Source organism: Canis lupus, chromosome 27 (genome assembly GCF_003254725.2).
Source record: "Canis lupus dingo isolate Sandy chromosome 27, ASM325472v2, whole genome shotgun sequence".
Lineage (NCBI taxonomy): Eukaryota > Metazoa > Chordata > Mammalia > Carnivora > Canidae > Canis > Canis lupus.
In genome coordinates this window covers 24,505,226-24,532,402 of record NC_064269.1, presented here as the reverse complement: position 1 = coordinate 24,532,402, position 27,177 = coordinate 24,505,226, and the positions used below count along the sequence as shown (strand labels likewise).

Here is a 27,177-nt window from a genome sequence, read left to right as displayed (position 1 = left end):
CTGCTGCACACTTGCGTGTGCTCTCTCTCTCTCACGCTTTCTCTGTTAAATAAATAAATAAAAATCATTAAAAAAAAAAACTATTCCTTTTAAACATTTTCCCCCTCTCTCTTCAATTACATTAAATACATTCTGGGCTACTAGGAGAGTGGTATGATCATTTTGTGGTGGGCATAAATGTACTGCTTTCAGCAATATATTTTTAAAATTCCTTTTCCCTATGTAATACTAAGATTAAAGATGAAGTAGGGACTAATGGTTTGGTTTGAGGGACTAGATTTTATCCAGGTACCTAAGTACCTAACTTTAGAGGGTTTTAGGATAAGAATTGGACAGTCTTTTTTCCCTTTGAGGTACAATCTTCTATTATATTTGTATGGATGGGGTTTTCTCTTTCTGAGATTTCGAGGATTAACATTTCTTTATTTTAAATCAATATTTTAAAACAGATTAGTCCCTTTGGTAGTTGCTTTGTGGTTTGGAGACATCATAGGAGACTTTTCTACTTAATTTTATGGAATTTTAAAAACTCATTTTGAATATACACTTCAAAATGTTTTCTTCCTTTTTTTAAAAATCAAAGTATGTTCTCCCTTGTTGGAGGGCATACCACTATAGTTTGAATTCTCAATCAGTAATTAAGGTCAGAAATAATGGAAATAATTATTGTTGTTATGGTTATTATACTGATATTCTAATATTTATTAGCACTCTACATTAAATTTTTTTTACATTTAAAAATTAAAAAAAAATACATCATTTAAAAAAAATTTCTACACCAATCCTGGTGGTGTGCATTGCTATTCATGTCAATGAACCAGGAAGCCAAAAATGAGAGATTAGGTGACTGGCCTAAGGTTAAACAACTATTATATTGGGGAATCCAGAAGAAGGGCAGAGCCCAGTTATTTTGATTTAAAATTTATCACTCTTTTTTCTTGCTAGTGTCTAGTAATTTTAACTTGAAAATGGAAGTCATGTTGAAAATCAAGATAGATACATCAAATAAGTCATATTTGGAGGCCAGTCCTTTTCAAGAGGCTCATCTAAACAGATCCAGGGGCAGCCTGGGTGGCTCAGTGGTTTAGTGCCGCCTTCAGCCCAGGGTGTGATCCTGGAGACCCAGGATCGAGTCCCACATCAGGCTCCCTGCATGGAGCCTGCTTCTCCCTCTGCCTGCGTCTCTGCCTCTCTCTCTCTCTCTCTCTCTCTCTCTATGTCTCTCATGAATAAATAAAAAAAACAAAAAACAAAAAACAGATCCAGTGTTTCATTAATTCAATTTTAAATGAATATCAGTTAAAAGACTGAAAAATTGCTTACTATGGATAGGTTAAAGTAAATACTTATCTCTGTTCTCCCAGTACACATTGATTCACAGAATAGTTAAAGTGATCACCTCTGGAAACCCATTAAAGTTCTGCATACCAAATATTACTTCACTGAAATTCTTCTGTTTTATTAGTCTTTGGGCTTGTTGGTAATTAATGAATATTGTACTACTAACTGGTATGGGAGGAGATATCAGAATCACAATATATTCACCTTGGAATTAATAAATTCAGCCAATCAGTAAATGATCAGGGGTATTTCCTTTAAGTCCTTTTCAGAGAGTCTGTGCATAAATAACTGGCTTGAATTCCTCCTTCACATTTAGTGCTAAATATATGTGTTTGTTTATTTGTGGAGCACCTATTGTGTAAGGTGCTAGGAATATGGTAGTAAATAAAACACAGTTTTTGTCCTTGTTAAACTTATATGCTAGTTAAGGAGACAGATGATGAAAACAAGAAATTAGATACTGAGTTTTGTGGCTGATAATGATAAGTGCTATGAAAGGAAATAATGTAGGGTAAGGGATGTAGAATAAGGGAAGGGGGCACTTAAGAAAAAACAAAGTGATGGAATCAGGATGTGAAATTTAGAGAAGGATCCCAGGTAGGGGAAATTTGCAAGCCTAAAGGCTCTGGTGTAGGCATTTGAGGAGGATGTTTGGTATGTGGGACTAATAACCAAGACTGGCATGGCAGAACAAAGTGAGGTGAAATATTAGGAGATGAGTATTAGGTTTATAAACACTATACACTTAAATATATTTGAATAAATTATGACTTCATTGTTGAAACATGTTAAAATCTTAAAACATGTAAAATACCAGTCCTGCTAGAAAATGAACCTTTTTTAAATTATTTTTTTTATTTGAGTGTAGTTAACACACAATGTCACATTAGTTTCAGGTATGCTACATAGTGATTTGACAAATATATGCATTATGCCATACTTAACCACAAATTTAGCTACCATCTGTCACCATATAATACTAATAGTTAAAATATTACTAAGTATTTTCCTTTTGCTGTGCCTTTTATTCCTATGACTTATTCATTTCTCTCTCTTTTTTTTTAAGATTTTATTTATTTATTCATGAGAAACACAAATCGGAGAGAGAGAGAGAGAGAGAGAGAGAGAGAGAGGCAGAGACACAGGCAGAGGGAGAAGCAGGCTCCATGCAGGGAGCCCACATGGGACACAATCCCGGGTCTCCAGGCTCACACCCTGGGCTGAAGGCAGCACTAAACCACTGAGCCACTCGGGCTGCCCTGACTTTTCATTTTTTAACTGGAAAGCCTTTATTTGCCAACTCCTCATCCTCACTCTTTTCCCCTCTGACAGCCATCAGTTCATTCTCTGTATTTACAGGTCTGATTTTGCTTTTTGTTTCTTGGTTTGTTCTTTCTCTCTCTCTCTCCCTCTCCTTTTTTTCTTTTTCTTTTTAGATTCTTCATGAGTGAAAAAATATGGGATTTGTCTTTTTCAGTCTAAATTATTTTACTTTGCATAATACCCTCTAGGTCCATCCATATTGTTACAAATGGCATGATCTCATCCTTTTATTATGGCTTCATGATATTCCTCTGTGTGTGTGTATGTGTGTGTGTGTGTGTGTGCATACATACATCACATTTCTTTATCCATTCATTTATTGATGGATACTTAGCTGGCTTCTGTATCTTGGCTATTGTAAATAATGCTGCAATAAACATACAGATGCATGTATCTTTCGAATTTGTGTTTTCATTTTATTTGGGAAGATACCCAGTAGTGAATTCTTGGATCATATAATATTTCTATTTTTAATTTTTTGAGAAGCTTCCATACTGTTTTCCATAGTGGCTGTACCAAGTTACATTCCCATCGACAGTGTATAAGCGTTCCTTTCCACATCCTCCCCAACACTAGTTATCTCTTGTCCCTTTGATTTTAACCATTCTGTCTGGTGTCAGGTGATATCTCATTGTGGTATTGATTTGCATTTTCCTGATGACTAGTGATATTGAGCATCTTTTTATGTGTCTGTTGGTCTGTTGGCCTTTTTATGTGTCTGTAGGTCTTTGGAAAAATATGTATTCAAATTCTCTGCTCATTTTTAAATCAGATTGTTTGCTTTTTTGGTGTTGAGTTATTTAAGTTCTTTATATATCTTGGATATTAATCCCTTATTGGATGTATCATTTGCAAACATCTTCTCCCTTTTGGTAGGTTGTCAATGCCTTTTTGTTTAGTTGATGGTTTTCTTTGCTGTGCAAAACCTTTTTACTTTGATATAGTCATAATAGTTTATTTTTGCTTTTCTTTCCCTTGCCTTAGGAGACATATCTAGAAAAATATTGTTATGGGAAATGAGAAATTACTGCCTGTCTTCTTTTCTAGGATTTGTATGGTTTCAGATCTCACATTTAAGTCTTTAATCTGAAAATAGGCTCTTTGAAAGTTGATAACTGTTTTACCACCTATTATTATTCAAGAAATGAAAATAAACATGTAATTTTTGCCTATATAAATATTAAAGTTTAAAATAAAGAAGATATGAGAAAAGGGCTCATTCACTGATAATAAACACAATGTTTTTGGAGTAGTTGGACAATAGTTGGCAAAATTTTAATTTTTTTTTACTTATTCTCTGACTCTGTAAATCTGCTTCTAGAGATGTATTTTAGGGAAATAATTTTTTGGGTGAAAAAGTTTGGTTATAAGGATGGCAATAGCAGTCTTGTTTTAGTAGTAAAAAAAAACTGGAATCTGCCAAGATGTTCCCCAACTAGGAAATTAGCTAAAAAACATTTCTACGATGGCATACTATGCAACCATTAAAAATGATTTTATAAAGATTGTATAACAACATTGAAGGATGTAAATGGTATATTGCCAAAAGAAGAGACTAGGTTATAAAATGTGCTTACTGTTTCTATATTTAATAATCAACAGCATTCTTATGAATGTATATGTTCACAGAAAGTATAGGAAGGACAAACACCAAAAATGTTAACAATGACTACCTCAAAGAGTTGATATTATGGGTAATTGTATTTTATTCTTTTTACTTATCAATATTTCTAAATTTTCTTCAATGAATATATAGAATTTGCAATAAGAAAAAAGTATTATGTGTTATTAAAATTTAAAACTAAACATATGTTAAATACTTCCTTACAACATATTATTATTAAGCAACATATTATTATTATTTTTTTCTTCTATGGAACGTAAGTACCTCTTAAGGACCTGACAGTTTGATTTAAACACACTAAAATGATAATAATTCAGTGCTTTTGGGGACAGGTGTTTTATAAATATAAAATGTTATAATTAAAACCTCTTGTCAGTTATCCAAAATGGATTTGTCCAAATTATAGACTTAATCTGTCCTCTCTTCTCAAATTTTCTGGAGTCTTTCTCCTTAAATCTAGAAATAAGAAAGAGAAAAATAGAAATAAGTATATATTAACTGATGTGATGCATTCTCCTCCTCCATCACACCCTCCCAGTAGCAACACTGACCCCACCATTCCTTTACCAGGGGGGCCTTTTTGTATATTATTTTCCTGATAACCTCTACTGGCTCTTTCCTTGAACAGTCAATGTATTTCAAATCCTTGATGTCTTTAGACTTTTCTCGTTTCTCTGTGGATGCATGCATTATGTGAATGACCATTAACCTGCCATAACTTATTGTGAGAGTTCATGTATTCATCTCTCCTACTAAACTGTGGGTTCTTCATTTAGGCCACCAACATGTGCCACAGTGTCCAATTTGGTAGGGCTCAGTAAATGTTACATAATTTAGGATCTGAAGTAGATGACTTCATTTACAGTTTTTACAACCAGTGGATTGTTCATTTTCATTTAGTCCTGTGATAGCCAGTTTTATGTGTTAACTTGACTAGGCTATAGTACCTAGTCTATTCAATCAAATATGAATCTAAGTATTTTGTAGGTGTGATTAAACTGTGAAGGAGATTATGCTAGATAATCTGGGTGGGCTTGATTCAATCACATAAATGGCCTTAAGAACAGAACTGAGGTTTCCCTAAGGAAGAAGAAATTCTGCTGTGGACCATCTGAGAATTTGAGCCTGCTCTTCCTGCCTTACAGATGTCAGACTTGCCTCTCATAATCATATGAGCCAACTCCTTGCAATCAATTTCTTTGTATATATGTACACAAACCTCTCTCTCTGTCTCTCTTTCTCTCTCATCTACCTCTCATCTCTGTCTTTAGCTCTAGCTCTATCATCTCTATCTTTCAGTCAGGGTACACCAAAGAAACAGAACCAGTAGGAGATGTATATGTAATGTTACTATTTTAGGGAAAAGAAGATAGATATTCCTGTACTCTGGAAATTTTTAATCTAGTAGGGAAGATATAATATAGACAGTTTTTCATATAGGGCAGATTGTGGTAAATGCATAATTTATTAGCGATAAATATAAATAGGATACAGCAAGGAAATAGGGCAAACACAGTATCTTAATTCTGATATGTCCTAAGGCTTAGACCTTGGTCTTTCATTCTTTATCACTTCCTTGGTGGTCGCCTCCAGTCCCATACCTCTAAATATCACCATAAGCTAAATACTGACATATTTATATTTATGTTCCCTCCCCTGAAATCTATCTACTATAACCAATGGCTCACTTAACATTTCAACTTGGATGCTTAATAGATGTCTCAAACTTGATATGTCCAAAATTGAACTCCTCACCCTCTCTCACATCCCTAACACTACAGACCTGTAGCACCTATCTCTGGAAGTGGCCACCTCAGTAATTTGAACTACTCAATCCAAAAATCTTGGAGTCATTCTTGAGTACTCTTATTTTTATCACATTTTACATCAAATCACTCAGTTCTATTGGGTCTCACTTTAAGTCAAATTGGACCTCTTTTCACCACTGCTACTGCCTTTGTCCAAGCCCTATTAACACCATCATCTCTTGCCTGGATCATTTCAATAGCCTCCTAGCTTGTCTACCTATTTCTTCTCTTACTCCTTGACACTGTATAGCATAGCAACCAGAATAGTCCTTTGAAAACTATACATTAAATCATGTCATTCTTTTGCTCAAAATCTTGTAATAGCCCCCAATTTTAATCAGAATGAAAGCCAATGTCCTTAAAGTGCCTATATGATCTTCTCATCTCCTCCTACTCTTCTAGTGGTTTGTGCTGCTCAAGTTTTTTCAGGTCCTTGAAGAAGGAAAATATACTCTGACTTTAGAGTCTCTCCACTGGCTATTCTTTCTACTTGGACTTCTCATTCTCCAAATATCTTCATTTATCCCTTCCTCATCTCCATGATGTCTTTGTTCCAACACCATTTTCTCAAAGAACCTTTCCCTGAACTCCCTATCTAAAGTATAACTGTTCTGCTTTCCCCACTATTAATCTCCCTTGTTCCCGTCTAATCTTTACATCATATGTATCATCCTCAATGTATAATATAATTTACTTGATTATTGTGCTGGCTGTTTTTCATCTATCTCCTCCACCTTACATGTTACCCCCAACTGGAATGTAAACTGTCTGAGGTCATAGGTTCTTATGAATATATTTATTTTTCTCTTATTATCCCAGATGCCAAAATCAGTGCCAGCCATTAAGGAAAGAAGGCATGAAGAGAAAATCTCCCTGACTGTAATGATCTGGAAAGGCCACATGGAGAAATAAAAAGTTCACTACCATTATCCTTGAAGATCATGGTGGTAAAAGCTCATAGGGGTCAAATTAGGGATATGTGGTATATTATCAGCTAGGCCTGCCATAACAAATTACTATAGACTAAGTGACTTGAAAAACAGTATTTTTTTACTCACAATTTTGAAGGTTAGAAGTCTGAGATCAAGGTGTTAGTAGAGTTGGTTCTAAGGCATCTCTCCTTGACTTATAGATGGTCTTCTTCTCTCTGTGTATTGCATAGACTTCCCTCTATGTATCGGTGTCATAGTCTCCTCTTCTTATAAGGACATCAGTCATATTGGGTTAAGGCCCATCTCTTGGCCCCTTTCAACTTAATTATCTCTTTGAAGACACTCTTTCCAAATATAATCACATTATGAAGTATCATACGTATTAATGTATGAATTTTAGGGGTGAGTACACAGTTCAGCCTGAATCAGCTACTCTTCTTACTTAGGGATTTTTTTCTTAATGCGAACACTTCGATATAACGAGTTGACTTTCCCTAAGAAACACAACAAAACAAAAACTATGAAACTTTGAACTTTTAACATGTTATCAAGCAACAACCCAAACGTCCATCAACAGATGAATGGATGAACAAAATGTAGTATATAAACACAAAGCAGGGGATCCCTGGGTGGCTCAGCAGTTTGGCGCCTGCTTTTAGCTTAGGGCGTGATCCTGAGTCCTCGGATCGAGTCCCACATCAGGCTTCCTGCATGGAGCCTGCTTCTCCTCTGTCTGTGTCTCTGCCTCTCTCTCTCTGTCTCTCTCTCTCGGTCTCTCTCATGAATAAGTAAATAACATCTTTAAAAAATTAATTAACCACAAACAATAAAAAAATAAAAAAGAAATAAACACAAAGCAATATTATTCAGTCATAAAAAGGGATGAAATTCTGATAATGCTATACCATGGAAGAACCTTGAAAACATTATGCTAAGCACAATAAATAAGATACAAAAGGACAAATATTATATAGTTTCATTTGTATGAGGAATAGGTAAATTCAGAGACATAGACACGGTAAATTTATAAAGGCAGAAAGTAGAATGGTGGTTGCTAGGAGCTGGGGGAGGGGGTTTAGGGAATTATTATTTAACGGGTATAGAGTGTCTTTAAAATAAAAAAAATTTAAATGTCTTTATAGCTTTTTTTGAGATATAATTGATGAATAGAAATTGTATATATTTAATTCTACATCACATGTACAACATGGTGATTTATGTACATATACATTGTGAGGCGGCCTGGTTTCCGTAGGGTAGTGGTTATCACGTTTGCCTCACATATACATTGTGAAATGATTATCACAATTGAGTTAATTAACATACAGTCATCACCTCATATAATTACCTTTTTGTGTGTGTGTGTGTGTGATGATCACATGTACGATCTCCTGTCTTCACAGATATAAAGTCCACAATATAGTACTATTACTATAGTAAACATACTGTACATTAGACCCCCAGAACTTACTCTTCTTATAACTGAAAGTTTGCACTTTTTGACTGAATCTCCCTGTTTCTTTCACCCCCAATTTCTAACCATTGCTCTGTTCTGTTTCTGTGAGTTCAACTTTTTAAAATTTCAAATATAATATGGTATTTGCCTTTTCTGCATGGTTTATTACACTTAGCATAATGTCTTCCAGGTTTACCCACATTGTTGCAAATGACAGGATTTCCTTCTTTTTTATGGCTGAGTAGTATTCCATTGTATACTTATACAACATCTTCTCCATCCATTCATTCATTGATGGACAGTTGAATTCTTTCAAGATCTTCACTATTGTGAATAATGCTGCAAGTGTAGAGATTTTCTGTTTGAAATGATGAAAAATTCTGGAAATAGATGATGGCAGTAGTCACATAATATTCTGAATGTACTTAATGTCACTGAATTATACCCTTATAAAAATGGTTAAAATTGTTAAAAAGTTGTCAAATAACATGTAAAGAGATACCTTCATTTCAAGTCTTTCTATGAAGTGTAAAGTGGGGGTAGAGTGCAGATGAGTCTCAGGAGCAAGGAATGTGGTAAGGAGCAGGCCATGGCTTCAGCATCATAAGGCATTCAAAGTACACATAACGTATGAACATTTCAGGAAGGGTCAGCAGTCCCTATAAAGCCAGTGGTTGACAGTTTCAGAGGATTCACTTGTGTCTTAAGTGGTCTGTCTTTCAAATTCTCAGACAAATCCTCTGAGGATATGTGTTGTATTGCGTTGCTGTGTCTACAGCAGTATTGTGTGTCTACAACAGTACTGCAACAGTCTGCTGTATCTAGAGCAGTGTTGCAACAGTATTGTGTTGCTGTATCTACAGCAGATGCTGAAGATAGAATCTTTGAGCCATAGTGTGATCACTTTTCCTCAGTTTCTGACTATACAGGAAAGTCTTTTTTTAAGTTTCCAACACTTTTTTTTAAGAACTCCTGGTAATATATATGTTATTTTAATATAATAAAAGTCTTTTATAAGGATGATTATGAATATGAGGATTGCTATTCTGAGAGGCTAATCTAGTATAAAAAACTTCAAAAACCTTTACTTAAATAAAATCATTATGAATAGAATATGTTAGTCCTCTTATCTGATGTAACTGAGATAGGTAGTGGTTGATGAATTGAAAAAGGTGATGTAAACCACATTAATTTACCAACACTTTGGTACAGAGGCATGGCTCTTCGTTGAGTGTGGATTTGCTGATTAGATTCTGCTTGATATTTCTTGTTTTTAAAATGATTTTATTTATTTATTCATGAGAGACAGTTGAGAGCGGCAGAGACCTAGGCAGAGGGAGAGGCAGGCTCCTTGTGGGGAGCCTGATGAGGGACTGGATCCCTAGATCCCAGGATTACTACCTGAGCTGAAAGCAGATACTCAATCACTGAGCCATCCAGGCATCTCCTGCTTGATATTTCTTCTCCAAAGCACACCCATAATTCCAAAATGCAGTTTTGATTTATTTAAAATTGAGGGAAATTAAAGGTTTTCATGAGGCAATATGGAAACCTTCTAAATTGCTATGAACCATCCGTCACCATCCCACCAGCTTTTGCAGTTGTCTCTTCTCACCTAATTTTACTTTCTTTTTGCTATTTGCTTCTACAGTCTTTCTACAAAGTCTTTGAATGTTTATTCAGCTTAGTTTTCATAGAGATAACTCTCTTTTCACACTCATATTGAAGATAGTTTATTTTTATTAATTTACATAATTAGAATAAATACCAACTGACATAGTTTGGGGAACACATGCAGCCTAGTGAGCACACATCAAGCCACAGGCCTGAGCATTCAGTGTGCTGTGGGCATCAGGGAGGAAGGTTGAGAGTGAGAATGGAGAAAGTCCACTCTTTTGGCCAGTTTGTTGAGTAGAATTTGGTTACAAGAGTTTGTCACATAAGTCCTCCAAAAATCCACACAATTCCTGAAATGAACAAAGTTCATTGGACAGAGTTAAAGACAGAGTAAAGGATTCATATCATTTAGTAATAAGAACTACACTTGAGGACTTTTTCCTTAAAAGATTTATTTATTTGAGAAAGAGAGAGAGAGAGAGAGAGAGAGGGAGAGAGAATGAGTGGGGGGAGGGGCAAAGGGAGAGGGTGAGAGAGAATCTTAAGGAGACTTCCTGCTGAGCACAGAGTCTGATAGGGAGCTCCATCCCATTACCCCAAGATCATGACTTGAAATGAAATCAAGTCAATGCTTAACTGACTGAGCCACCCAGGCACCCCTACACTTGAGGACTTTTTGATGGTTTGCTTCAAAACGGCTTGTGGAAGATGCCTATCCACAAACATCCCCTGAGTCAAAATGCTACATTAAATTTTCCTGATTTACAAGAGAGTCCCCAAGCAAAGTCTGGTGTAGGCGCCCTGTGAACAGATAAAATGAAACACTTAGGCAAAACTGAGGTTCTTAAGAGGAGAAGTGTGGATAAAGAGCAGATTTAGATGTTTTCTTTCTTTTTTTCCCTTTGGGATGCAAAAGAACTTATCGAGCATGGAAAGCACGTGCCTTTGACAACATAAATGCTCTAATTCTGTGTGTTCCTCTAGAGACTTTCAAGGCTCCTCGGTAGAATTCGGGTTATGCAATTAAGCTTGTACCTCAGAGATACAACCTGGACCTCCAACCTCTTGATTGTTTTTCCTCCTTGGCTCCCTGCCATTTAGCCTTGGCAAGAATTTTTACTCAAGAATTTGATTGTCTGCATTAACTTAGTCAAGATGATGAAGGAGTAATTTTTAGCACCAGCTAGAGAAACGACCTTCTTCCCCCGACTCTGCCTGGTTTCAGAAGCTTGCAGAGAGCCATATGGGATCAAAGTTCTGAGCCTCCAGTGGAGACAGATGCCTCTGTGCTGTGCCTCCTAGGGGCTTGGCAGCTCTGTGGGGTTTCCCTAAGTGCTTTGTGAGGGTATTTATAGAACTGAGGACTTGACAGAGTCATCCCTTTCAAAATTTGGTCTAAGGGTAGGATGGGATTTAAATATCATGATTACTGGTGGTTCCAGGATAAGAATCCACACAGTGAAATAATTTCTGCCCTCTTCTGGGTGAGCCCCCATTTAAAGACCTTAGCAGAGTGGGACTTTCTAAATTCTCAGTAAAAGACTAAGAAAATGATTCCTCATAAACCTTCCTTGCCCTCTTGTCCCTGCAGCTTCATATTCTTCCCATGTTATGACTCTTCAAATGCATATAGAGTTCTTATAAAGTAAATGTGGTTTTACGTTGTTCTCTGTAAGATCATAGAAGCTTTATACCAACATGTAAGAAACATGTTTCACTCTCATCCAATATTTTGTACAATTGAAATAGTTCTAAAGAAACACATGAATAAGTATGCTCACAGTTTTACAAATCAGGAAGAAAATACATCACCTATCACCGACTGTTATATATGGACATCTGGTTATCAGGCAAGCAATGTTATCAGAGCTAAAGCATTTGCTCAGTCAAGGACTTGGTATACCACACCTTCTCCAGTTTAAAATGAATTCTGACTTGACCTACACTAATATTGCATGTTATTTGCATCTTAATTGATACTAAGTAGATAAACACCTCGAAACTCCAACTAGAAAGATTATCTCAGCATGGATGGATTTACTAGACACTTAAGACAACTGGGGACTTTCCCCAGCTAGTTCTAAGCCCAAGCTTTAGGATTGGCCAAATCCAGACAATTGCTTTTCTGTACTTGCCAGGAGGTCACAGGGAAGATGGCACACAAAGATGCAGATTACAAGTCATCTTGGGAAAGCCATTTGGGCCTAAGACTTGCCAACTATATAAGGGCTGACAGAAGAAGCAACATTAACTGCTTAAGGCTAAGGTCCAAAATTTTCTGGTTCTTTAATTTAGCACTTCTCTCTTCCACATATTTGAAATGAGCAGATATTCAAGAAGGTTGGCTATGCCTCAGGTAATCAAAAATTTGGGAATGTTGAATATTTTGAAGAAAGTAACATTTTTAAGTCTGATTGTGGTTAGAATAAAAACATAGTGGGTATTTTTAAAAAGTTTTTATTTAAATTCCAGTTAACACATAGTGTAACACTAGTTTCAGGGGTACAATATAGTGATTCAACACTTCCATACCATACCTGGTGCTCATCACAAGTGTACTTCTTCATCCCCCTCACCTATTTGCCCCATCCCTCCCATCCACCTCCCCTCTGGTAACCATTGACTTGTTGTCTTTAGTTAAGAGTCTGTTTCTTGGTTTGTCTCTCTCTCTTTGCCCCCCTTTGCTCATTTGTTTTGTTTCTTAAATTACACATATGGTGGAATCATATGGTATTTGTCTTTCTCTGACTGACTTATTTCACTTAGCATTGCCAGTGTTCTATCCACATTGTTGCAAATGGCAAGATTTCATTATTTTTTATGGCTGTGTAATATTCCATTGTGTGTATGTGTGTGTGTATAAATATATATACACACACACATATATAATATAGTAGGTATTGTAGAAGATAATATTTATAGAGAAGCTTTCTGAAACCAAATGAAATTTTAAACTTTCAACTAAATCTTAAGTTGGAGTAAAAAATTCAAACACATTCGAGGCCGGGTGGGTATTATAAAAGAGTGAGATCAAGTCAAAGTCAAGTATTAGGTAGTGGTGGGCACCATGGAAAACTAGGCATGGCCGCTCTGTGGGGAGATGAGGGACTGCAACCCAGTGACAGCTGATTGCTGCCAGGAGAGAATGCAGGCCCAGTGCTGTTCAGTCTTATGATTTTTAAAATGAAATGGACGTTCTAGAGAGAAATCTGGATTTTCATGTGAAATTGCCTGGTTTATAAATATTGGCAACCAAATAAAAATATTGGCAACCCAAAAAAAGAACATTGTAAGACAAACAAAACACATCTGTGGGCTAAGTTTAGTCTGATCCCCTACAGCTTGTGGCCTCTGATCTGGGTTTTACCAAGTTGTGGGATAACATTCATGATCATTAATCCAGTGATATATGATTTTAATCTTTTTCATCATCAGTATTAAAAATTAATACAAAGCTTTTGGGGAGCCGGCTGGCTCAGTTAGTAGAACATGTGACTCTTGATCTCGGGGTTGTGAGCTTAAGCCCCATGTCAGGTATGTAGCTTACTTAAAAAAAGTTAATACAAAGCTTTTATTTGCACACTCATCCCACATCCAGTCTTTATAAATGTGTTCATGCTGTTGCCAGAATTATAACAAAGATCTTAACTGTGGTCACCTCTTTAGTTCTAAAACCAACAAAAACTTCTCAGAGCCTGCAAGGTATTTTTCAAACATACAACTTTTTCAGTCTGGTCCTATCTTACCTTTCTGAATTTATCTCTAGTCATTTCCATCCTCCATCCTCCATTCTAGTCCTACCAGATTCCTCATCATTCCCCCAAACCAGTATGCCCTCCTTATATACATGACTATGCTAAAGCTGTTGTCTTTTTCTGGAACACTTCTCTTCTCTATTCCTGTTCAATGTCCAACTCAGGTGTCTTCTGCTGTTTTTATACTTCTTTGATTCATCCATTCCTGGGCAGTTCAGTATTCTGTGTTACTATAGTGAAATATATATGTTTATTATGGAATTTATGACTTGGTAGTATACGAATTCATTTTTGTGTCTGTATTTTCAAAGTGTAACAAGTACATTGAAGACAGCAATAAATTCTCAGTCTTACAATTGTAGGTGCAATCTGTTTATTTTTATTTTTTTAATTTATTTTTTATTGGTGTTCAATTTACTAACATACAGGATAACCCCCAGTGCCCGTCACCCATTCACTCCCACCCCCCACCCTCCTCCCCTTCTACCACCCCTAGTTCGTTTCCCAGAGTTAGCAGTCTTTACGTTCTGTCTCCCTTTCTGATATTTCCCACACATTTCTTCTCCCTTCCCTTATATTCCCTTTCACTATTATTTATATTCCCCAAATGAATGAGAACATATAATGTTTGTCCTTCTCCGACTGACTTACTTCACTCAGCATAATACCCTCCAGTTCCATCCACGTTGAAGAAAATGGTGGGTATTTGTCATTTCTAATGGCTGAGTAATATTCCATTGTATACATAACCACATCTTCTTTATCCATTCATCTTTCGATGGACACCGAGGCTCCTTCCACAGTTTGGCTATCGTGGACATTGCTGCTAGAAACATCAGGGTGCAGGTGTCCCGGCGTTTCACTGCATCTGTATCTTTGGGGTAAATCCCAAAACAGTGCAATTGCTGGGTTGTAGGCCAGGTCTATTTGTAACTCTTTGAGGAACCTCCACACAGTTTTCCAGAGTGGCTGCACCAGTTCACATTCCCACCAACAGTGCAGGAGGGTTCCCCTTTCTCCGCATCCTCTCCAACATTTGTGGTTTCCTGCCTTGTTAATTTTCCCCATTGTCACTGGTGTGAGGTGGTATCTCATTGTGGTTTTGATTTGTATTTCCCTGATGGCAAGTGATGCGGAGCGTTTTCTCATGTGCCTGTTGGCCATGTCTATGTCTTCCTCTGTGAGATTTCTGTTCATGTCTTTTGCCCATTTCATGATTGGATTGTTTGTTTCTTTGGTGTTGAGTTTAATAAGTTCTTTATAGATCTTGGAAACTAGCCCTTTATCTGATACGTCATTTGCAAATATCTTCTCCCATTCTGTAGGTTGTCTTTTAGTTTTGTTGACTGTATCCTTTGCTGTGCAAAAGCTTCTTATCTTGATGAAGTCCCAATAGTTCATTTTTGCTTTTGTTTCTTTTGCCTTCGTGGATGTATCTTGCAAGAAGTTACTGTGGGTGAGTTCAAAAAGGGTGTTGCCTGTGTTCTCCTCTAGGATTTTGATGGAATCTTGTCTCACATTTAGATCTTTCATCCATTTTGAGTTTATCTTTGTGTATGGTGCAAGAGAGTGGTCTAGTTTCATTCTTCTGCATGTGGATGTCCAATTTTCCCAGCACCATTTATTGAAGAGACTGTCTTTCTTCCAATGGATAGTCTTTCCTCCTTTATCGAATATTAGTTGACCTGCAATCTGTTTATTAATTCAAGTTTAACACGCTGCTATATAAAGAGGAATAAAGGTATTACACATTTAGTCTAATTGATGTGTTTAAAAATGCTAAGCTTATAATTAAACTACATTTTTTATTCTGGAAAAAAAGCATAATTTTGCATAAAAAAAAAGCCTTTGAAATGCCCAGAGCTGGGGCATAGGCATAATGATACCAGTACCTATCTACACATTGTGATTTGAGGGAATAATACACTTTTTCAGTAGTTTGGGTCTGTCTAACATAGTGCCTGATGGTGTTTATTACTCCTTAAGGCTGTATTTTCCAACAGAATAGCCATTAGCTACATATGACTATTTAAGTTCAAATCATACAAATTAAATAACATTTAAAATTCTGTTCCTCAGTTGCCTAGCCATATTTCAAGTGCCCATTAGCCCCATGTGGCTAGTGATGATCATATTTGGGAGCAGAGATATAGAACATTTCCATTATGGCAGTAGGTTCTATTTGAGAATGCTATCTTAAAGATTTCTTTAAGAGATGAGAATTATAATGGGAAGAAAAGGCAATTTATCCTCTAAGAAAGATGGTAAGTTAGCTCCTACACTCCCAGGTAATAGTCTATAACAGGGTTGGCAAACTGCAGTCTGTGAGCCAAATCTGGCCCTTAACCCGTTTTTGTAAATAAAGTTTTGTTGAAACACATCCCCAGGTTATTCATTTTCTTATAGTTTACAGGTTTTTTTTGTTTTGTTTTGTTTTGTTTTTGTTTTGTTTTTTTGGTGCTATGATGGCAGAATCAAGTAGTTGAGATGGAGATTGTATGGTCTGCAAACCTAAAATATCTACCCCTCTGCAGAACAAGTTTGCTGCCCTTGGTCTATGTGATAAATTTCACACTCATTTTGCCACTGGGAAAAAAGAAGAAATGGAATAGGGACTCTGATGAGTTTAGGAGAAAGAATATAGAGAGGATCTTTAAGGAGTGCTATTGGGGAATGAAAGACAATGTTTCTAACATTTTGCTTTGATTTGATTGGCATGGAAATGCCAATAATCACTTCTCAACATTGGAAGAGTTGAAACAATATGGATGATAATTCAGGAAACTTTGAACTCTCTTTATTAAAAATTTTTCCAGTTTCACTGAGGAATAGCTGAAAAATAGAATTGTATATATTTAAAGTATACAACATGATGCTTCATTATCTATAGATAGATTTCTCTGATGTATATATAATGAAATAATTTTCAAGATCAGTTTAATTAATTCATCCATTACATCATATAGTTAACACTTTGTGTGTGTGGTGAGAACATTTTAGATCTAGTCTAGTAAATTTCAAGTATACATCATATAGCTAACTATAGTCACCATGCTATATATTAGATCCTTTGAATTTATTTTATAACTGAAAGTCTGTACCCTTTGATATATTTCCCCCTTCCATCAGCCCTAGCAACCACCATTCTACTCTTTATGAGATCAGTTTTTATTTTACTTTTTTAGATTCTACATATAAATAGTACCATACAGTATTTTAAACTCTCTTTAACTCTCCGTGCAACACTGAACACATATTTCATTTCTCTGAGCTAGTCATTTAAAGTCTTTGGGAAATTCTGGAATTAATTAATTGATTAATGTGTCAGATGAATGAATAAATGATTCTATAAAATGAAGAATTTAGACAAAATGATCTCAGTGATATCTTCTGCTGCAAAGATTTATCTTTGTTGGCATTTTCACATGTTGGATTTTTTAAAAAGCCAGACATGTCTGTATAGAAATTCAGTTTCTGCTCCCTGAGACGACCCTGGACAAAGCTGATGTAGACAGCTATCTATAGGTCATATATATAGTAAATCACAAAAACTCATCCATATACTGAGTAGTATTTATATAACACACTGCTGCAGCATGGGTACACTTCAGAGGTGGGAAGTAAGGGTAGCTTGGATTCCCACATTTAGATTTCATAGAATAGGGATGAAACTTCCAATTCTTTCTTCAGCAACCTGAGAGAATTGATTACAACCTGCCCTGCTACTTGTCAGAGAACCTGCAGTAGTTTCTGGGTGCAGACTGAAGCAAATGACATCTCTGTCCTCGAAGCTGAAGGGGTCTTAGCAGATTCTTTGGCTTGATGCAACATGTAACAGCCATACATGGGTCTCAAACCCCTGTTTTCCTGGTCATTTTCCTTTATTTCACAATCAGTGAGAATATGAGTGAGCTAGCTATGCCACTGCTATGGTATGCCACAGGAGAGGTCCCAAAAACCTGCCAAGTGGTAGGCCTTTTGTTGTGCTTCAGAAATTCTCTTGATTGGCATTGTAGTCTCTGAAGGAGATCAAGTCAGAATTGAAAATAAATACAGGTATTTAAGTGCTGCATCACTAAATTCTGATCCTGAAACCAATATTGCATTGTATGGTAACTAACTAGTTAAAAAAAATTAGAGGGGCACCTGCGTGACTCATTTGGTTGACTCTTTTTTTTTTTTTTTAAAGATTTTATTTATTTATTCATGAGAGACACAGAGAGAGCGAGAGAGGCAGAGACACAGGTGGAGGGAGAAACAGGCTCCATGCAGGGAGCCCGATGTGGGACTTGATCCAGGGTCCCCAGGATCACACCCTGGGCCAAAGGCAGGCGTTAAACTGCTGAGCCACCCAGGGATCCCCAAATTTTTGAGTTGACTCTTAATTTGGGCTCAGGTCATGATCTCTGGGTCAAGAGATTGAACCCCAAGTCCATCTCCATGCTAGGTGTGGAGCCTATTTATAATTCTCTCTCTCCCTCTTCCTCTACCCCTCCTACCCCACCTCTTTGCCCACTTGTGTATGTTCTCTTAAATAAATAATTAAATAAGTAAATAAATAAATGAATAAAAATCGAAAAAAAAAGGGAAAAGAAACACAGGAGTTCAGGGAAATTTGACCCACTCTTTCTCTGGCAGTCTGATTTTGAGGCAAAATAAAGCTCTTTATTCTCAAGGATCACTATTTTGACAAAAATCATTATCATAACAAAATAATGAAATTTAAGACAGGAATGGGGGTCTTGGAATCATAATGCCAAGGGCATTATTATGTATTGAGCTTTGTATTCCTGTGAGCCAGCCAGCCTGCCTGCTGGCCGGCCTTCCTTCCTTCCTTCCTTCCTTCCTTCCTTCCTTCCTTCCTTTCCTTCCTTCCTTTTTTTCTCCATCTGCTTCTCTTACTCTTTTCCTGGAAATATTCCAATAAATTGCATAAGCCACCTTCTAAAAAAACAGGAAGATATTAAATTGAACCATGAGAGGTAGAAGGCACAAAGCAATTCTCCAATATATCCAAAGGAAGGAAGAAATAAACAGAGTCAAATTCTTGTTTACACGTTGGCCAGCAACTCACTCTCTCCCCTCTGTGATGTTCTTTTTTACCATCCTGGAGGTCCTCTTACTGTTGATATTTAGTTATTTCATCAGTCACAGTCATTGATATCTCTGCTTGGGACTATCACATAACATCAACATGTGGTTCTCATGTAGCTATTAAAACCTTACTGATAAAATATCAAAAGGAATACATAGAAAGCTGTTGGAGTTTTCAATTGGCTCCCCATGTTCACCCATTTCTCCAAATAATTGTTTAGCTTTTTTATTCTAAAATTCAAAGATAAAAGTCTTAGTAATAGAGTGAAGGATGGACTTAAGTAAAGCAAATTAACTATAAATCATTGATTAAATATATTAATTCATAAACCACCCAGTTCCTTACTTCTAGTATTCATTGACCTGAATTCAGTTAAAAATTCCTAAAGATGTAATTTTATCATTTATGTTAACCAATTTAATTACATTTTACACAGTTTTTAAGATAAATAGTAGAAAGATGGTTTCTGGTACATTTAGGTAAGATTCAAAATCTTTAGATTCAAAATTCTCAGCTGGAAAACAGACTGATGTGAATTCACTGCATGTCTTTTTCATGAGCCCCTGGTTGGACACAGAATACAAAGCAGATTCAAAAGAAGCATAAACATTTATTAAGTAAATATGTACCCTGGCTCTTTAGGAAATGACATTTTTAAAGTAGACATTTTTATAAACAAAGTTGAAAAATAAATAGAAGATGTGAATTTACCCAGGAAAATAATTTTAAAATGCATTGGGGAATCCGTGGTAGAAAGACTATTGACAAACAGTAAAATGATTGAAAGTTGAAGAGAGAGGAAATAAGGGGATGAAATAAACATGCAACGTCTCCTGATTACCAAGTTGTGGTCTCTGTATGGGAGTACAAATACCTTGTGTGCATGTGTAAGTCACATATCTTGTTGATTCATGGCTTCAGGTATCCATAGAACGTCCAGGTAACACAGGCTCTGTAGGGGTCTGCCCTCTTGACACTCCGGTTACCTAATGCTCACATTTTTGTATCCAGATGCTCCAAGAACTAGCTCTCATCTACCAAGTCAGGTAGGCCGGAACTGAATCCTGTCTTCAGAGAACCATATAGAATCTCTGAGTCAAGTTAGAGTTACCTTAGTTTCTGAGTGGAGTTGGGGGGCTGAAGTCTCAGTGTTGATTATGAGCCTGACTCTCTTTCTCCTTTTGTGGATCTCGGGGGTTCTTATTCATCTACATGGCTCTGCTTTCCTTTCTTCTACTGCTCATCTTGGTTTCTCACTTGCCTACTTGAGTTTTGATACAAAGTCTGGGTCTCGTCTTGGGCACCTGGATGTGTTCTTGCCCTGGCTGCAACCTTTACTTGGAGATTTCAACTCTGCTTGGCCAGGCATTTCTGAGACAAGTGCTTACTCCCAGCCTTCCCTTGTCCCCCTGGCCCTGAATCTTTCCTGACCCTGATGGCTTCCTGCAGTCTCAGGCATGATGACCTCCTATCCCATTTCACGATGGCACTGTTACTGTATCATTGACTTCTGATACCCCTAACCTCTCTGAGGCTCTTTTCTTTGTCTGAGGCCGAGCAGTTAGACTAATTGTTCTTTGAGGCCCCTTCCAGACCTAAGGTGTAATGATTCTGTCCACTTCAGTCACAACCTAAAATAATCAGGGTAGGAGGAAGGCCTTAATAAAAATTATTGTAACTGTACCAACTGGACCCTAGGCCAATCAGGAGGAAGTTGTCCTTCTGGGTCTTTGGCTTTCCTGGTGCACTTCTGGGCTCTGACTTGCCTGACACTGGGAAGTATGTGAAGGGAAGTGACTTCTAGGATTAAAGCTTTGAGTCTCTTCCACATGATTTTTCTTTCCAGAACTATGGGTCTCATTTGCTGGTTGTCCTTTCCACATTAAGAGGATTTTCTTATTTTACTCAACTTATTTTCTTCTTACAGTTAAAACACCCACCGTAGACCTGCATTTGCTACACTGTCAAGCTTTTGAATGTCCTATCTATTGGCTCCCAGGCCTTGCCTCCTGTGATCTGCTTTTCCCGCTGTTTTCAGATCTGAATGTGACAATTATACATCAACAGTTGTGGATTTCTCACCAATGGGGATCTTGGAAATGTATCTATATAGAGGGAGTTAGTATAGGCCCATGGCTTAGATGAGAATATGGGATTTGGAATGATTAGAGTGTTAAAAATTATTTTAAAAATAAGTGAATGTTGATTAAAGATTCATGTGAGTGTGATAAGGGTTCTTTCATGAAAAGACTTGAAGTTAGTTATGCATAACAGCAGAAGGCGGTCTATTTTTCTTTTTTTTTTTTTAATTTTTATTTATTTATGATAGTCACAGAGAGAGAGAGAGAGAGGCAGAGACACAGGCAGAGGGAGAAGCAGGCTCCATGCACCGGGAGCCTGACGTGGGATTCGATCCCGGGTCTCCAGGATCGCGCCCTGGGCCAAAGGCAGGCGCTAAACCACTGCGCCACCCAGGGATCCCTATTTTTCTTTTAGTAACACAAAAATGCTGCCCATTGAGAGGGCATGTTAGTTGATAAAATGCTACTCAGTTGTCTTTATTCATACAATGTCTTTAATTTAATGACTTGCTCAAAGCTTGTTGAGAAAGATGTTCAAACAATTTGAAAGTTGAGATTGGATCGTAGAGTTTCCTAAACAAGAAAACCATGAAAATCCCAAAATAGCTCCTTTTACATTACTCTATAAAAAATTGTGGACTTATGCTTTAAGGAGGTTTACCCCCCACTTTCACATAAAGAACTCCTGAGGTTGATTTCTCTTTATTGTGAGAGGATATTGTGTTCTGTTCTATTTATTCGCCTACATAATAATCACATGGGCCTTCCCAAATAATTGTAATGCACCGCTTTCAAAGTAACCTAAAATAGATTTTATAAACTTCACACGATTTATAAGGTGGTTTCACATACCATTCTCACCATTTTTATGGTTCAGTAAAGTGGAATGGGGAAATATTATGATTTTGGTTGAGTTTTACCAGTTGTCTCCCAGTAACAATCAAGTTAGAAAGAGGTATTTTTCCTTCTCTCCTAGAAATCTCAGCTTGCTGCTGGTCTTAGAGCACATGCCATTCTTTAAGGGGTATTAAACTGGACCGATAATTTTTATTCCTGACCTCATACTCTATTAATTTCTTTTTTTTCTCTATTAATTTCTTATGTGAAGTGCCTAACATAGTGCCAGATGCAAAACCAAGTACATAGTGAGCACTAGTTTTATTTCTCTTTTCTTTGCTTTCAGGTACTCAGGTACTCCATATTCCAAAGGCTCTGAGGAGAATGAGCTTCTTAACCTCCTTAATCCTCTGGAAAGTCACATCCAGCATGGGTCCAGATCAGGTAACCTGGAACATACGAGAAGCCTCCGGTTGGTCTCTCACCTGGGACATTAAAATCCTAACCGTGCTTCAGGGCATGCCTTTTCTGAGACTGTGTACCTGAGAGGGTGCCAGTGTAGGAGGATATTTTTCAGGTTTTAAATATGTTAATGACTATGGAATGTTATTGTGTAGACCAACTTGAAGATACTGTTTAAAAAAGAAGCAAAATCCACAAACAGTGCATATTAGTAGGCTTTCTCTCAATCTCTCTTTTTCCTCTTTTCTTTTTGCAACCTATTGGCCATTCATAAATCACATTAAACTGGAGAGAAAAATTCATAATAATTATGTTAAACCTTAACTTTTAATCATATAAAAGCCACGTAAATGTTTAGTTTAGAACTATATTTAGAACTATAGTTCTATTTCTTTATGAGAGCATTTGAGTTGGAAGTTGATGCTTTAATATAGCACAGTTAGTTGTTTTTTTTTTTTTTAATTTTATTTACTTATGATAGTCACAGAGAGAGACAAAGAGAGAGAGAGGCAGAGACACAGGCAGAGGGAGAAGCAGGCTCCATGCAGGGAGCCCGACGTGGGATTCGACCCTGGGTCTCCAGGATCGCGCCCTGGGCCAAAGGCAGGCGCTAAACCGCTGCACCACCCAGGGATCCCAGCACAGTTAGTTTGATAGTAGAGAATAAGGAGTAATTAAGTCCCAAGTATAAAAGAATACCAAAAAGTTTAAGATGTATTATAGAAACAGATTTTTTAAAAAAGGATTGAGTATATTTTAAATTAAGTACATACTGCCACTATTTATCGATAAAGTTCAAACTTGTGACAGTTAGTCAGCTCAAACACAAATGCATAAAACTTGAACTCGTGTACAATTTCTTGCATGCTAAAAATCTTCTGACCCCTGCGGCGGCAACAAACATCTTTTGTGAAAAAGGGAAAATACCACTGGGGAGAAAATAGGGGAATATTTTTCATTGTCCACTAGATGTCAGTACTGAACCAGCAAAACATCTGTTCCGCAGCGCTCTTAGACAACATGCTATTAATTTATAATAAAAGGTATCTGACAGCTTTATTCTGATGAATTATGGGAATCCAAAGCATAATTCCCAGCCTTTGGTTTATAAATTGTCATTGATTTTAATGTTCTTTGTAAAGTTGTGGCATGCAACAAATTTTCCTGCCAAGAGCTGTTAAATAAATAGTCATCCTTTGCTCTGAGTAGTACATTGAACTTGTTAGACTGATGAGCAGAACCAATTGATGGTTATCCATAAACCACTTATGACAGAATGCACAGCAGCAATTCAAACAATTATTGAATGCATTCATTACATATTTAGAAAAAAAATCTCAAGTGAACCAAACGGAATATTACAGGTAATAGACAGTAGCAATGCCACACAATTCTTTTTGAGATACTTCCTGAGTGACAGATGACTAGAATTGTTGTAGGATTTGCTGAGGGCTCATCAAACCTCCCTGGAATTATTTGGTTTCCTCTATTGTGTGATTTGGCATCCCAAAAGTATATCGCTTGCCTTTTCTAAAGAAAGATGGTTATTGTAAAGACAGAAGCTTTTGTTCATGTGAAGATCTCTTACAAACTGGCATCAGAACAAAAGAAAGCTTATGCCTTGAGATATAATTTCAGTGCATTTGGAGATGAGGCTTATGTATATGGAACCATGAAATTTGGAGGTCTGGGAGGACCACTAAGGACTTAATCACTTTTAAGAGGGGGTTTCATCTCCTAGGAAAATTCTCCACAGGCCTTAATGCTGTTGTTTGATTTCACTCTCTGAAAACACTTAACATCCTTGGCGGTTTTCAGAAGGACCATCGCTTGCTTTTGTTCTTTGTTTGAAATTGTCCTGCATGTTCTGTTGCTATGTCAGGGACCACCTCTACTCCCCAGAAGTGGCTGTCTTTCTGGGATGTAGCCTCAAGTCTGTTGTTTGTTCAATGTTTTAAGACTTCTTTGGGATCAAAGGAAAGTGACCTAGGCATGTAAAATTCTGTTAATGGTGCTATTTGTGAAAGTACACGGCAAACTACCTCTAGGCACTGCTAAGTAGTGAATCAGTACATTAAAGAATGAAGAACTGACTCTAATGTTCTATCCTTGGATTTCTTTTTCTTAAATCTTTCCGTTGCCCTAAATGTTGTGATATGACAGTAGCGCACTGGCTGGAAATGTTCCCCTAGTTTCTTTTGAAAGAGAAAAATCTGCGGGCCGAGGAGGTCAGATTTTAGTTTGATTCTTCAAAAAATCTGAAACGTAGTTCTTGTTCGGTGCTGTTTGCTTCAGATTTAAAAATTTAAAAAAAGATTTTTAAAGAAAAAAAACATTAGGAAGACGGAGAGCTTGATACACATATGGCTGCCTTTTACAAGTCATTATGATCTGTCACATAAATACTGTATTTACTGACATTTCAAAATGTGGACTCTAATCTCCACACGCATTTATTTTTTTTAATAGTTACTTTTCATCGCAAGTTCAGTCCAACAAATAACATTAGAAAACATGCAACATGGTCCACAGGTTCAACTATCAATGTCATTACTCTTTAAAAAGCTCAAAGACAGCCGAGTTCAGAGTATGAACATTTAAGCCTAAATTGAGTTAAATTAAATTGAGTTGGGTGGAAAGTTAGTGAGAAGAGTCATTTTAAGCACTAATACAGTTTTTCTGTGTAAGGGATGAATGGTGGCTGTGTACTGCAGTATATTTTTCCAAAGCTATTTTCATACTGGTTCCTTTACCTAACTCTCAGACTTTTGCCATCTCTCGTATTTATCAAGTGTGAGAACCCTTGAGCTGCATTAATTAGCCGTGGTAGCATTTCAAACAGGCAGTATTACTCTGTGCAGTTACCACGGTGTTTAAAAATTTACATTCTCTGTCTCACATTGTGACCACCTGTGACCAATCAGTTTGATATATAGACTCAGCAGCTCTCTCTGTGCCCAGGGTCACTCAAAGAGACCGTTTCTCAGGCTAATGTTCCTGGGGACCATGGGCTCAGGGGAAAACGGGTATGGGGGGGACAGCAACGGATAGCGGCAGAGTGCAGGGAGAGCTTGCTGAATTTTATTGGGAGTGTGAAATGAAAACTGGTGTGACTTGTCCTTTGGATAATTTTTACTTCAGTAGATTATCTATATAATTCCCTTGGAGTAAGTACTGCAAACATGTTGCATCTTAGGGTGATTAAGGCTGAGAAGAATAACTAGTCAATTCTAGAGAAGGAAAAAAAAATCAGTTTTTTTTTCTTTTGGAAAGCCTAAGATGTTCACTTTTCAATCAGTGTATTCATGTGGTTGCTGAATACAACAGGCCAGATGCTATTTCTGTTAGTACAAATGTCATGGCGGTTAGAAAAACAATTTCTTCCCTCATGGAGCTTGCATTCTGGTAGAGGGAGGCAAGCAATGAACAAATACGTAAAAAATCATCGGGATGATAAGTGCCAAGACAAAGAAGACAAGACAGGGTAAGGAAATTGGAGAGTAAGGCAGATGAGAACTGTGTGCTCTTTCAGGGAGGGAGCTAGGGGGAAGCCCTTTTGGGAGACCTCTGAGCAGACAGCTGAGCAAGGGGAAGGAGGAAGTCCTGTAAGTAATCAGGGCAAAGTATTCCAGGCAGAGGAAATAGCACATGCAAAGGCACTGGGGCAGGAACAGGCTTGGTATGTGAAAGGAAGAAGAAGGAGCCTGGCCAGAGCATAGGAGTGAGCGGAAAACTGTAGGTAGAGGAGGTAAAAGTATGGGCGGGGGCTGTGGTTAGGTCATGTGGAACCTTAGCGGTGCTGTCAGACTTCCGGCTTTTTATTCTGAGTGCTAGGGAAGGTTTAGAGTGCAAAGAGAACTGACTTGTATTTTATTTTATTTTTTAAAAGATTTTATTTATTTGAGAGAAAGAGAATGAGAAAAAGAGAGTGAGAGAGAGCGAGAGACAGAGAGAGAGAGAGAGAGAGAGCAAGCACAAGTGAGGGGGAGGGGCAAAGGGAGAGGGAGAAACAGATTTCCTGCGGAGCAGAGAGTCGGGGAGCTCTATCCTGGGACACTGGGATCATGACCCAAGCTGAAGGCAGACACTTAACTGACTGAGCCACCTAGGCAACTCCTGACTTGTATTTTAAAGGATCCTTCTGTTTGCTGCTTGTGAAGGTAATTGGGGTAGGGTCAAGGGGACAAGCTGGAAGATCAGCTGGGAAATAACAGCAGTAATCCAGGCTAGAAATGATGGTGTCTTGGTCAGGGCAGGTAGTGAGAAGCGGCCCAATTCTGGATATACTTTGAAAGAAGAGCCAAGAGTATGTGTTGACAGATTATGGTGGGAGGTGAGAAGGATCGAGTTGAGGATGATAAGAGATTCGGCTTAACAGTTTTGCAAGGGTTGGTGCCTTTTGCTGAGTTGGAGAGACCTGGAGAGAACCAGGTTTTAGGTGGAAAGCAAATCAGGAGATGCTGAATAGCAAGTAGATACCCGGTCATGAATTTAGGGGGCAAAATCAGGTTTTATCAGCATATAGGTATGATATGCAGCCTCAAGACTGAATGAGATACCTCTGCAGGGAGGGTAGAAGAGGTGTTAGGACGCCTGGGTGGCTCAGTGGTTGAGCGTTTGCCTTTGGCTCAGGGCGTGATCCGGGGTCCTGGGATTGAGTCCTGCCCTGGGCTCCCCACAGGGAGCCTGCTTCTCCCTCTGCCTCTGTCTCTGTGTCTCTCATGAATAAATAAAGAACATCTTAAAAAAAAAAAAAAAAGAAGAGGTGTTAGACAAGCCACAGAACAGGCCAAGTTAGAAATCATGGAGAAGAGGGAAATCCAGCAAAGGAGACTGAGAAAGATTC

The 27,177-nt window shown here is 37.5% G+C and overlaps 1 long non-coding RNA gene across 3 annotated transcripts in view; it reads left to right on the top strand.

Annotated features, from left to right (window-relative positions):
* LOC112665522 (uncharacterized) overlaps positions 1–27,177 on the top strand; it is a 174,573-nt gene that overhangs the window by 43,858 nt on the left and 103,538 nt on the right. For all 3 annotated transcript variants that reach the window (XR_007406487.1, XR_007406486.1, XR_007406485.1), the window contains exon 2: positions 22,216–22,313. This is a non-coding gene — a long non-coding RNA (uncharacterized LOC112665522). The remainder of the gene's footprint in view (positions 1–22,215; positions 22,314–27,177) is intronic.